The sequence below is a fragment of the Grammomys surdaster genome, unplaced genomic scaffold, assembly GCF_004785775.1.
Source record: "Grammomys surdaster isolate TR1022 unplaced genomic scaffold, NIH_TR_1.0 126059, whole genome shotgun sequence".
Classification (NCBI taxonomy): Eukaryota; Metazoa; Chordata; class Mammalia; order Rodentia; family Muridae; genus Grammomys; species Grammomys surdaster.
Window position 1 is genome coordinate 601,929 of NW_021620869.1, and position 12,363 is coordinate 614,291.

Sequence of the window (12,363 nt, forward strand, 5' to 3'; positions counted from 1 at the left end):
TATACAAGATTTTGTGCAAATTTGTATACTCAAAAAAGTTATTTTATTTTCAGTTATTCAAAATATTCTAAAACACCCCATTAACTATTTTTCTCAGAGATTATATATTGTTTACTAGTGTCTGTATGATTCTCTACTGATACTATTTTGAGGTATTCTCTATTATATCAAAAACACATTTCATAAAACTCCTCTTGAAAAGTAGATAAGAAATGAGATCCAGTCTTAGTCAATGGGTGCAATAAGAAAACCAATAACAACTGTGTGGCTTCACCACAGAGATGTATTTTTCACAGGTTTAAAGCTCCAAATGCAAAACATTTAAAACCCAGATAGATTTATAGTGTGGTAAGAAGCCAAATACCCTGAGAAGATACCTTCCGTGGCTTGTGCAATAGAAAGTACATGATACCTGCCTTTGGGATGCTTTTACTGTAGAAATGGATCCCATCATTTTGAATTTCATCCACGTGAGTCAAGCACCTCTGAAAAGACCTGTCTATTAACATTATCATCGTTCAAACTATGTTTCAAAGTGTGAGCTCTGTGGAGACACTAATATAGAACATTTCTTGAATGACAGACATAATCTGGCTTCTACTATCCAGTGGCCATTCATGCAAATTAAATATTTGAAAGAGCTACAGTAATATGAGTTGTGTACATCAGAGCACATTCTGATGAGGTGAAACTAGAAAACGTATTTGGAGTGAGTTGCCCAAGGAGTCATCCAGTAAAATCTTTCTTCATCCAAGGTTGATGAGGTTGTGGTGTCTCTTCTAATAAAACCAAGCAATGAAAGTTTACCATATGTCTGAAAAAAAACCTAAGAGCCCGGTAGAAGATAATACATGTTTCTAAGTACATTGTCTTATTTTCCAGAAAGGTTAGACATTTGGATGGGAAATGTCAGAATACTTGACAAAAGTTGACAGATTGGATAAGACATTCCGGAAGCATCAAAGACTTTAAGTAAAAATTCCTCAATCCCTTTGCCTCACCCACCAACACAAGAGGCAGTGTCCATGGAAACCCACTGGCCACACTGGCCAGGGCATCAAGCAGGTTATCTTCATTCTTCTTCATGTGCTATGATTCTGATTTCCCCATCTCATCCTTATCCCTGTAGCAGACTACCTGCGGGAGACTCTCTTCCTGCCCTCCCTGTGGATTCCATAGATCCTTATAGCAGACGCAACATTTCTCCCTCACATGGACCTTCCCAGTTCCCTCCCCTCTAACCCATCCTCATTCCTTTGTATCAGCACACAACAGTAGAAACAAGTTCTATAAGGAGGAACTCAGAAGTACTCCTTATTATCCACCCTGCAGCCAACATGTGTACCTAAGATTCAAAAGGGGCAACAGAAACCAAGGAATAGGACACCCACCCATCAAGGCAAGAGGAGATACCAACATCTAGAATAACAACCATTTCAAGCCCAGATGCCCAGATGCCCAGATCCCTTTAATTTTTCTACTTTCTTGTACTGAACAGTTTTCTTCATTTCTTTCCTCTGTTTGTTTATTATTTCATAAACTTCATTACTGTTACTAATTGTGCTTTCATGCTGGTGAACCCCTAAGTAACCCAAGCTATTGCCTACAAATATCTAACGAGTAATAATAAATTATAATATGATAAGATAAAACTAAACCAAACAAATCAGAAGAGGAGAAAACAGCATATGGAATAAAATGATCGCAAGAAGAGGTACTGGAAAGATACAGAGGCCCACTTACTTGTTCACACACTCTTCTGAAGAACTGCAGGTAGATCATAATTCAAGGCAGTGTACCATATAGACCATGACATGTTTCAAGGCACAGGCCAAGAAGATTTTGTACTTTTCCACCACCTGGACCCTCTTACCCCCTCCCCTTGTAAAACATGCTATAAAAAAGCATTTCATGTTCAAAAAAAAAAAGAAGCATAGAGTGAACAGAAAAAAAAAAAGAAAATGGCATAAACATAATTTTATCATCCAGTGTGTACATCACACTTGGTATATGTCTACATTTTGTGAAACTCCAAGTTTACACAACTGAGTTCTCAAAAAAAGAGGAAGAACTATGAAGCAACTTATAGAATTATATCCATGATGCTCTGGACCAGTTAGCTTTGAGGTAAGCCTGCCTTGGTATCACAAGGTCACCATAGTCTTCATGATATAAGGGATGAGTCACTGAATATCAAGCCACAGGTGAATTAGGCCTTACACCATTAGGCAATTATTATCACTCTAAGTGAATATTTTCCCAATAAAAGGTACTGTTTTTCTTGAGAATTATGCAGATAATATAAACACATATGCATGATGATTTTTCATACTCGATCTTCTTTAATATTTGTATTGCTTTGCTTATAATTGCTATTAGTTAAAGAATAATTATAAATATCTATAAGTGACTTTATTGATACAATTGCACATTTTATACACTAGTTAATTCTTATTATTTCTCTCTTTTTTTCACCATGAGCCTGTAATTTACTGGAATTTAATATCCATTCCACAAGTATGCTGTTGAAACATTTGTATGATAAACTGTGTTTCTTCAACTTTTTTTACATCTTTGGAAGAGAAATGTGATGCAATCTATGATAATATACATTGTATCTCCAATTGTATTATAACACTAACACTTATTTCATAACTATTTAGAATTTTTGGAAAAACTTTGCCTTTCCACTTCAACTATGGTTTGAATCATCACTTCATAATCAATCTGTCTGTAATGAAGTGAGCAATTTAAGGCTAGATGAATAATTCTCATATCTATTAATATCCATATTATTTTTGCTTCATACATAATTCTGTAAAATTAATGTCTAATAGCTTTCTCTCTTATGTAAGTTTTCATTCACTGAACTATTTCTTGTTAATAATCATTTATAGTTTTTCTTTCATTTTGAACCTTGATAAATATTTTTTTCCTATATGTAGTAATAAAATGTCAGAGTAATTTATATATTACATACGATGGTGTAGATACATTGTTGTAAGTACATTAACTGCTAAGGACAAAATCCAAATAAATAAGGCCATATAAATTAATTAATATTTTCATTTGTATTTCCATAGAAGGAGAAATGAGCTACAGTAGGATTGCACACAAATAAAATAGCATCATATCATATATCTAGGAAATTCAAAATGTCTTTCTTCACCCTGATTCATGCTACCTTTTGTATATAATATCTGTTTTAAATAAAATATCCAAATCAAACTTAGAGCCTACATAAATTTTGACAATTGAAGTTTCAGAGATATAATTTTTAGGTTTGGCTACATAAAGAAAACCGAAGACCTTTTGTTTAAATAGTTTAATCAAAGCTTTATCAATTTTTCCTACTTTTCATCTACTTAATGCCCATACATGTTATTTATATCTTGATCCTGTGTTCATACTTATAGACAATTGTGACACTATGTTATTGAAATGACAAAGAATAACAATGAAGTGTATTATACATACTTCTTTAGTTTCTCAATTCAGCCTGTAAACTTTACTTTCAAAATTAAGGTTCAAGCCAGAATTGCAAATAATTTGAAGAATGAAGACAGCAGAGCATTTGCCTGAGCATAAGAATTTGTGAGTATGGTTTGTGAGAATGTAGAAGCCACGTGACACTTCATTCAATTTATCTTGACTCTCTCTTGTGAATATTTACCAACCACTATCAGTGTAGAGGAATTTTAATCCATCAACATGGCTGCTCTAGAAAGGGACCACATCCAAAGATCTTATAGGTCTGTGTGATCTGGCTGGAATACAGGCACACCTTTAATCCCAGAAGACAGAGGCAAGCTGATCTCTGAGTTAAAGGCCAGCCTGGTATAGAGGAAGTTTCAGGTAAAGAAAAGCAGTTTAGGTCCAGGTATGATGGTCCTTTTCTTTAATCCCACCACTTTAATCCCAGGAGACAGAGGCATGCAGACCTCTGAGTTCTAGTCAGTCAGTTCCATTTAGTCAGTTGAGTTCAAACAAAATATTTCAGAGAAAGGCCTCAACAACAGATTAGAAGAAATAGAAAAAAGAATGTCATGTCTTGAGAACGAAATAGAAGAATTGGTTTACTTTGTTTAAAAAAAAAATCAATCTAATTCCCAGATCCCTTTGATTAAAAAAAAAACTAAAAATGAAGACAGAACATGTAGTAACTCTGAGATAATGTAAGAGGCCAAACCTATGGAAAATAAAGATCAGAAGAAGAAATGGGTACTCATGCTAAGTATACAGAAAAGTATGTTCAATAAAATACAGTAGAAAAACAAAGCTTCCCTAATCTAATGAATGAAGTTTTTAACAAGGTCCAAAAATATATAGAACACCAAATAGACAAAAACAAAACAAAACAAAAAAAAACCAAACTCCTCACATCATATAACAATCAAAATACTAAATGTATACAACAAAGAAAGGCCAATGGAAATGACAAGACTGAAAAATCAACTTACATACAGAGACAGGGTCACCAAATTCACAGCAGATTTATGACTTGAGAGCATGAAAGCTGGAGGTATTAGACCAATATTCTACCAAAGTTATGAAAAGCCACAGATGATCAGCTCAGACATTTCAACTCAGAAAAATAATCAGCTATAATCAAAATAAAAAAAAAGTTTAAGTGATCAAACAGGCATAAGGACTACCTGATGACTAAATCAGCTCTACAGAAGACACTAGAATTAACAATTCCAGAACATGAAATGAAAAGAAGCCTAATATAACATGATAAAGGTAAGAAATTTACATAAATTAATATATATTTTTCAAAATATTGATGCTCTCAACTTTCCTAGTAAAGAGACTTGTATTAACAGATTGCACATCCATTCAAATACATAAGTAATAACTCACAGTACCCAAAGTGCACTAGTGTCAGGAAAAAAAATAGAAGACTTTCTCTTAAAATAATTTAACTGAGAGCAAGCCAAGATTTGGATTCTCTACTTCTTTCTTCCTTTTTCTTTCACTGTCTCTCTTAACAGTCTGCTGCATGAGTCTGACCCTGTGCTATTACGCCTACCTCATATCTAATATCCCTATGCCTCTCTGTGTCCCTGACAAAAGGCTTTTGCTCTGCATTTATTGACCATCATGGAAAATATCACATTGAGAAGGAATGACAGATAATTATGGGAATCTTTAACAGAGTTATACAGGAATGAAATTTTACTTACTCCAACTGACCTCAAATGACCTAGATACCAAGTAGTACTGCACACATCACTGCAAACAGACTTATCAGCCTACATCTGCAGTTTCCAATATTTACAATGATTGTTTGTCTTTAATAGGGCTGCTTTTTCAACATCCTAATGATCTCAACAAATAGCTACTACATCACACATACATATACACCTGCGTTGCTCTCTATACCAGGAGTAGAGAAAAGTATGTATCTTGAGAGTACAGTCTCTGTGATTTCATAACTGTCTTGTATCTGCAGGATATTCTTTCCCCTTTTGGATCTATCTACCATCTGTTTTTCTTACAATTTTTACACCTTCTTTTTACAGAAATCTCTGAACTTTGGGAGGATAAGTTGAAGACATCTAATTATGCCTAAGTTCACCAGAATCTCTCAATCTCCTGACATTGTCCACTTTTGAGTCCACGTTTTACTTATCATCTTCTGCAGACAAAACTTTTCTGATGACAATTGAATGATGACTAATCTATGGGTATAGCAATAAATTTTATAACAATGTATCACAACAAAACTGAATCAGAAAATAAGACCAATCATTTTGCTGACAGTTCATGTCCGACAATAGACTCCAATTTGGGGCAAAGGTATGGAAAAGTTATTCCAAAACCCAAGAATTAAGCAAGGGTAGCATTTTCTATATCTTAAACTAATTGCCATCAAATAAAAATTAATCAGAAGAGAAAAAGATGGGTGTTTTAGCCCTGTGAAAGGAAAATTCCAGTAGCAGGATATTCACCAAATATATAGTCACCAAACATAGGAGTACTGAATGTTTTAAAAAATTCTAGTAAATTTAAAACAAGGGTCAATCTCCAACACAATGGTAACAGGTGATATTAATATCCCACTGTCAAAAGAGCTACACAGAGACATTAAATGACATCATATATCAAAACAATTCTACGTATAACTATAGAAATTCTATCTGAGCACTGCACAATATGTGCTCTTTATAGCAATTCTATGGACTTTCTCCAAACTACAGCATATATTGAAATACTGTACTGCATTATATCCAACCAAGATGGATTAAATCTATGAATCAACAACAAAAGAAAAATCTAAGAGATGACAAATTCCTGGAAGGTATCAAGCAAAATAAGAGAAGACAAAAAGCCATTGAACCAAAATTAGGTGAAGAAATAAATGAAAAAGAACATTTTAAATGTTAAATCACAATTTAATAAAAATAAAACCGCAGCATGACAAAACTTTTGAACACATGAGAAGTTTATAGCCCTATGTACCAACACACACACAAAATAAGCAATGAAGATATCTCAAGCTAATAATTCAACAATACACCTGAAGTCTAGAAAAACAAAATCAGTTAACACCATCACAAAAAGAGTCAAGGAGATATAATCATAATTGGGGCTGAAACTAATAAAATATAAATATATCAAAACAATATTTGGTACTTTGAGGAAAACAAATCTTTAGCCAAACTAAACAAATGGAAGACAGACATTATGCAAATTCAATAAAATTAGAGATTAAATCAGAGAAATATAAAACACAGGAATTCAGAGAATCACACACAAAAAATATTTAAAACCTCTTATAGTCTACTGATAAAAATCTAAACAATATGAATGAATTTATAGACATATCCAGCCTTCCTAAGCTAAATCAAGGTGAAATAAATACTTTAAATAGCATATCATCTAGTGACATAGACACAGAAAATAAAAATCTTACAACTGAAAACATCCCAGGACCAGAGGGATTCAATATGTAATTCCATCAAACATTCAATAAAAGGGTCACGTCAATATTCCTGAAACTATTTTGCAAAATGCAAAAGAAAGGCACATTTCTAGAATTATACTAACATTGATAAGAGGCAAATACACAACTGAAACAAGTAAAATTATGTCACTATTTCTCATGAATATATTCAAAATTTCTCAATATAACATTTGCAAACTGAATTTAGAAAAGGCTTTTGACAAAATCTAGCATCAACTTAAGATAAATGATGGGGAGACAGGCATATGTGGATTATTCTTCAACATAATAAAGACAATATAAAGGAAACATACAGCCAACATCATCCTTAATGAAAGCAATAAAGTGGATACAAATAGGAAAGATAGAATTCACAATATTTTTATTTGTGGGTGGCAGCATTTTATGAGACCACCAGAAAACTCTTACAGTTTATAAATATTTTAAGAAAATAGCAGGATACAAAAATGACCTTCAAATAAGTAGCCTTTATATATACAAGTGACAAACCTACTGAGAAAGAAATTATGGAAGCCTTACAATTCTCAATAGGCTCAAATAATATATTTTACAATAAATATAACCAATGAAGCAAAAGTCTTGTACAATGAAAACACTAATATTCTGAAAAAAAGAAATTGAAAAAGATACCAGAAGATAGAAAGATCATGATAGCCAAGATTAATATTGTGAAAATTGCTATCCTAACAAAAGTAATTTACAGATTCAATTCTATCAGCATCAACATTACGATAAAATTTTATTAGTCACAATTCTCTGGAGGAAGAGAACTGATAAAATTCATATGCAAAGGGGATTTATTAGAGTAGTATGCAAGGTGTGGTACACCTAGTATGACAAGAGCTTTCTTCTTCCCAAATGTCAAAGTTCTAGTAGTTGTTCAGTGCATGTGGCTTGATTTCTTTATATTATAATTCAGAGACACAGATTCTAATGCAAACAAAACATTGTAGCAACAGGATAAATAAAATTGCCAATGAATTTAGGACGAGCATACAAGTTTTCATTCTTCCATCTCCATTTATACAGGCTGCCACAGTAAGGCATGGCTCAGATTTAGGGAGGGTCCTTTGACTTCAAATGACCGAGATGTAGTGTGGAACATCTTACAGCAAGTGATTCAATGAAGATTGTCTTCACAAGTGTGACCAGCTGATCAGGCTTCAGTTGATTCTGGATGTAGTCCAGGTGGCAACTATAATTAGCCAGATCTTCACAGAAATTGAAATTACAATCTCAAATTTCATATAGAGCTGGAACTCACCTGAAAACTATCTGACTGGAACAGTCCCCTGAGAAATATCTTTCATAGAATCTGAAGTGTGGCAGAAATTTCGCTACCCAATCTATTTGCCTCAGTAGGCCTATGATTGGAGAGGGAAAAGGGAGGCAGAACTAAGGGTGGCAGAGACAGAGATGCAGGTAGAAATGCAGTGGGGATATGGAAGCTGATGTTTACCAGTGTGGCTTGAACCAGCCTTAGGCAGAGACGATATGAAAAGGTTAGGATATTTGGGATATACTGACTAATCTGTTGGCATCTTACCATTATCTATTGGCTTTGAAATTATTGTGTGGGCATCCTGGAATTTGAGTACTTGATGATATATAAATCTGTTTGGTTAACTACAAACATCAAGAGTTTTGATTTTACCTGGAAATGGGAGTTGTGGTGGTGATCAATCGTGGGGTGGACGATCGTGGCATGGGCCTAGCATGGCCCCTCCAGAGTCTGCTGAGATGAGGACGCCCGGCTGGGGCCAGGCAGCCCACCAGAGGTGCTGGCATTAGTGCGGGAACGTGGCTGCTAAGCCAGGAGGCAGCCAGATTCGCTCTTTTCTAATATCTCCTACTACACAGAAGTTTCCAAAGAAAGGAGACAACCAACAATCCTCTCCAGACATGACAAAAATGAAGCCCATCAATTGCCAGCATGGCATGACGGCCCTAAGGGTAAGGTAGTGGAACACTTGGTAATCAACAGCTTTCTTTTATTTTTTTTATTTTTAAAAAGTGTTTAACGATAACTTATTAGAATAAAGTCAATGAGTCATCACTGTAGCATAAAGGAAGGATGGTGGACTAGGCTTATAAGGACCAGAGACAAAGTAAAACAGGGAGACACTGTTGACATTTAATTATGCTTTAACAGAGAGATGCATGTATGTCTGCTCTTCTAAGTGGTAATTCATAAGTTTAGGCAATACAACAGCTTTCTAATTGGACTTAAGACACACTCAAAAAGAGGGAGTCCATGCCTGCTACTAAAACCTAGTTAACCACTCAGTATTAGTAAAGTCATTGTTATTGGAAGAGAATCCACAATCACTAATTTACTAACCAGTATAATCTCTAACCACAATCTATAAAGTTTGCCCTTATGCCCACAGATAAGCGCTGCCTTCACCCCTCATCAAGGAAATTTCTCTTTGCAACAAGGACAGACCACTTCAGAAAACCACAACCAATTAAAATGCAGAGTTGTAGAGCCCTGTCCCCAAAAATATGTTTACCTAATGCTCCCACACCTAAGACTCAGGGCACATTGTGGAAGAAGGGGGAGAAATATTTTAATAGCCAGATAATTGGGGAGTTTCCTATGAGACTGTGTCTCTTAGTAATATTGAAAGATAAAACCATACATTCTCACCAACATGACAGCCCAAATAAAAGCTGAATTAATATGACACCAATATACATGCCAAACTGGACAGAGAAAAGCCCAGGAGATCTCAGTCCTACACAAAGAACTGTAGGCAACTGAAGAAACTGGAAGCAGGAGAGGTGGCCTTTTCCAGGAAGAAAACACCAATTGGTTGTCAGTGATAAATGGTCAGTCTAAAATAGACTCAACAAGTTATAGTCAGGAATATGTGCTTGTGTGTGTATATGCATGTGTGTATGGTGTGCGTGTGTGTGTGTGTGTGTGTGTGTGTGTGTATTCTAGCAGTAACGAGTGGAAAAAGAGCCCATAAACTATAAGGAGTGGATATATGGGAAGGTTAGAAGAGAAGAAAGAAAATTTTTTACATCGATTATGTTTATTTTGATTTTTGAAGCAATTGTGTAAAATAAAGAGGCAGATATTTGATAACAAGACTTATCTTAGGTAGCATAAAAGATAAACAGCCAAGAAATCATTTTTCCCAGTCTTAGTTCTTTGAGAAAGTCAACAACTGTTACTAATGAATACCTTAAACTAATTTGGATAGATATTAAAACATTCTATGTGGAACTATTTCAAATTAAATTATTATAAGCAGCAAAATAGTTACTTTTATATTTACATCTATTCTGATCTAGCTATATTTATTGATATTCATTTATTTAGTACACTAAAATTACATTTAGCAACTTAAAGACCACACAAACTACAAGTTGAAGAAAGATTAGAATAGTTTTGGGTAAGTTGGTGTTTCTGAAAAACTTTAATATTTACTTTTGTCAAGATATAAACAATTAATTTGATAACTTTAGATGACAAATTTTAGCAATATATGGACTTTATACTGGATAAAATGAAAAAATCCTAAAACATAATAACTAGTGAAAATTATCATTTTATGTCTGGTTACCTAGCACAGTATCCAGACTTTGCCACTCAACATGTATGCCATTGTTAAGGACTATCATAATTCAATTACTCTCCTTAAAAATTATCATCCATCAGTCTTAATATCTTAGGTCAATGAGAGAAGGGAATGTCTACATATTTGCATTTTAAATATATCTGGCATCCAAAATGTAATTTGTCAAAATTAAGACATGTAAAGTCATATAACTTGGCTTAGTGTCTCTTATTACATACAACTAATAAAATATTTAATGACTATGAAAAATGCAATATAACACTAACTGTTACCACAGCACTGTACCAAATGTCTGCCTCAGTTGTAGGTTATTTATAGTTAATAATAGTTGTCTACATTTTTACTATGAGTGAGATGTCTACTGGAGAGGATAGAGTCATTGTTTGACAGCTTAACTCTATTGTAATACAGTTTTTTTTTTTTAATACAGTTTTAAATAAATAACATAGCTGTGGCTGTTGGACGTTTCTCTAAACATAAGCTAAGTTTGATAAATGTTATTCCCACACAGTTGTTCTCAGTATGTATTCAGACCTCCTTTTATCTTCATCAAGACAAAAGAAAATTATAGAATCAATAGATACAAAAATTAGTGATCTAAAAGGTATGAAATAAGGGAAGGCTACTGATCTTTTTAACTGAATTAGGCTACCATCTGGAATCCCTGGAACAGCTGTGAGATCATTTAACCTCTCTATGACAGATTCATCACTTCTAAAATAGAGCGAGCAAAATCTCACAGGATTTCAATGAGCAGTACACACAACTGTGTGATAACAATTCAAGCAATGATAGAGGGAAACATTAAAACAGTGATGTTATTGAGAACTTATACTGTGATCTTGCCATTCTGTTATTTTTTCCTTACTAATAAATGAAGCCTTGTGATCCATCCACAGTCCAGGATTGTCAGAACTCACCAGAGATCATTACAATAGTATGGACACGTGAATATATCATATTTTTGACATAATAAAAAGCAGTATGTCACTTCCATCATGGTTTTCATTTATCTATTAAAATAATAATTTTTCCTTACATCACTTATCTTTCAAATATTTACTTTCAGAATAACTACTAGGGGAGTAAAAAAGTTGAGGGAATCTACTTTTTAATTTTAAACATTTATAGTCTTATCAAAATTTCTTTAGAACAAATTTGATTTCAAAGATTTTACTCTGGCTGTAACATGAAAAAGCTGGATTGATCATATGTTCCTGGACTCTCAAAATCTTAGGAAAGAAAAATTACCAGAAACAGCTCTGAGTATCATAGTCATACCTTAAATGTCATCATCAGACTATCCTGTTGGCCATCTGTCTCACTATCTGTCTTAAATAAGATGTAAAATATGTAACATTGTATCAGTTGCTCCTATAGCAATCAGAGACAGAGCTGGAGCATCTCCATCTCAGCTTCTTCCACTGCTTCCCTGTTTTCCACTTGATGAAGCTCTCTTTATTCTCACTTTGCTACATTGCCCTCCAGAGTCTGAAATTACAGAAAGATGATTCTTCTGACAGTTTCATTTATTCTACTGAAAAATCACTCAGCACATATATTCTTAAGTACAGGAGGACACCAGGTCTGTCTTGTATTTTGAAATCTTGTTCTTAAAATTCCATCATTGCTCGCCAAACTAATCCAGAGGAAGCTTCACTGACGTACATCTTAATGGCAGTCATTATATCAAAGTTAGTTTTCCATTGTGTCATTGTAATATGCTAAATGTTCTCATTCCTTAATATACATTTCATCCAAAATGGAAGAGAGTAAACCTTGTTTATCAATAATGTCCACCCA

General features: G+C 34.0%; 1 pseudogene; it reads right to left on the reverse strand.

Moving 5' to 3' along the window:
* LOC114610729 overlaps window positions 1-8,758 on the reverse strand; it is a 32,402-nt pseudogene extending 23,644 nt beyond the window's left edge.
* Window positions 8,759-12,363: the final 3,605 nt, after the last annotated feature.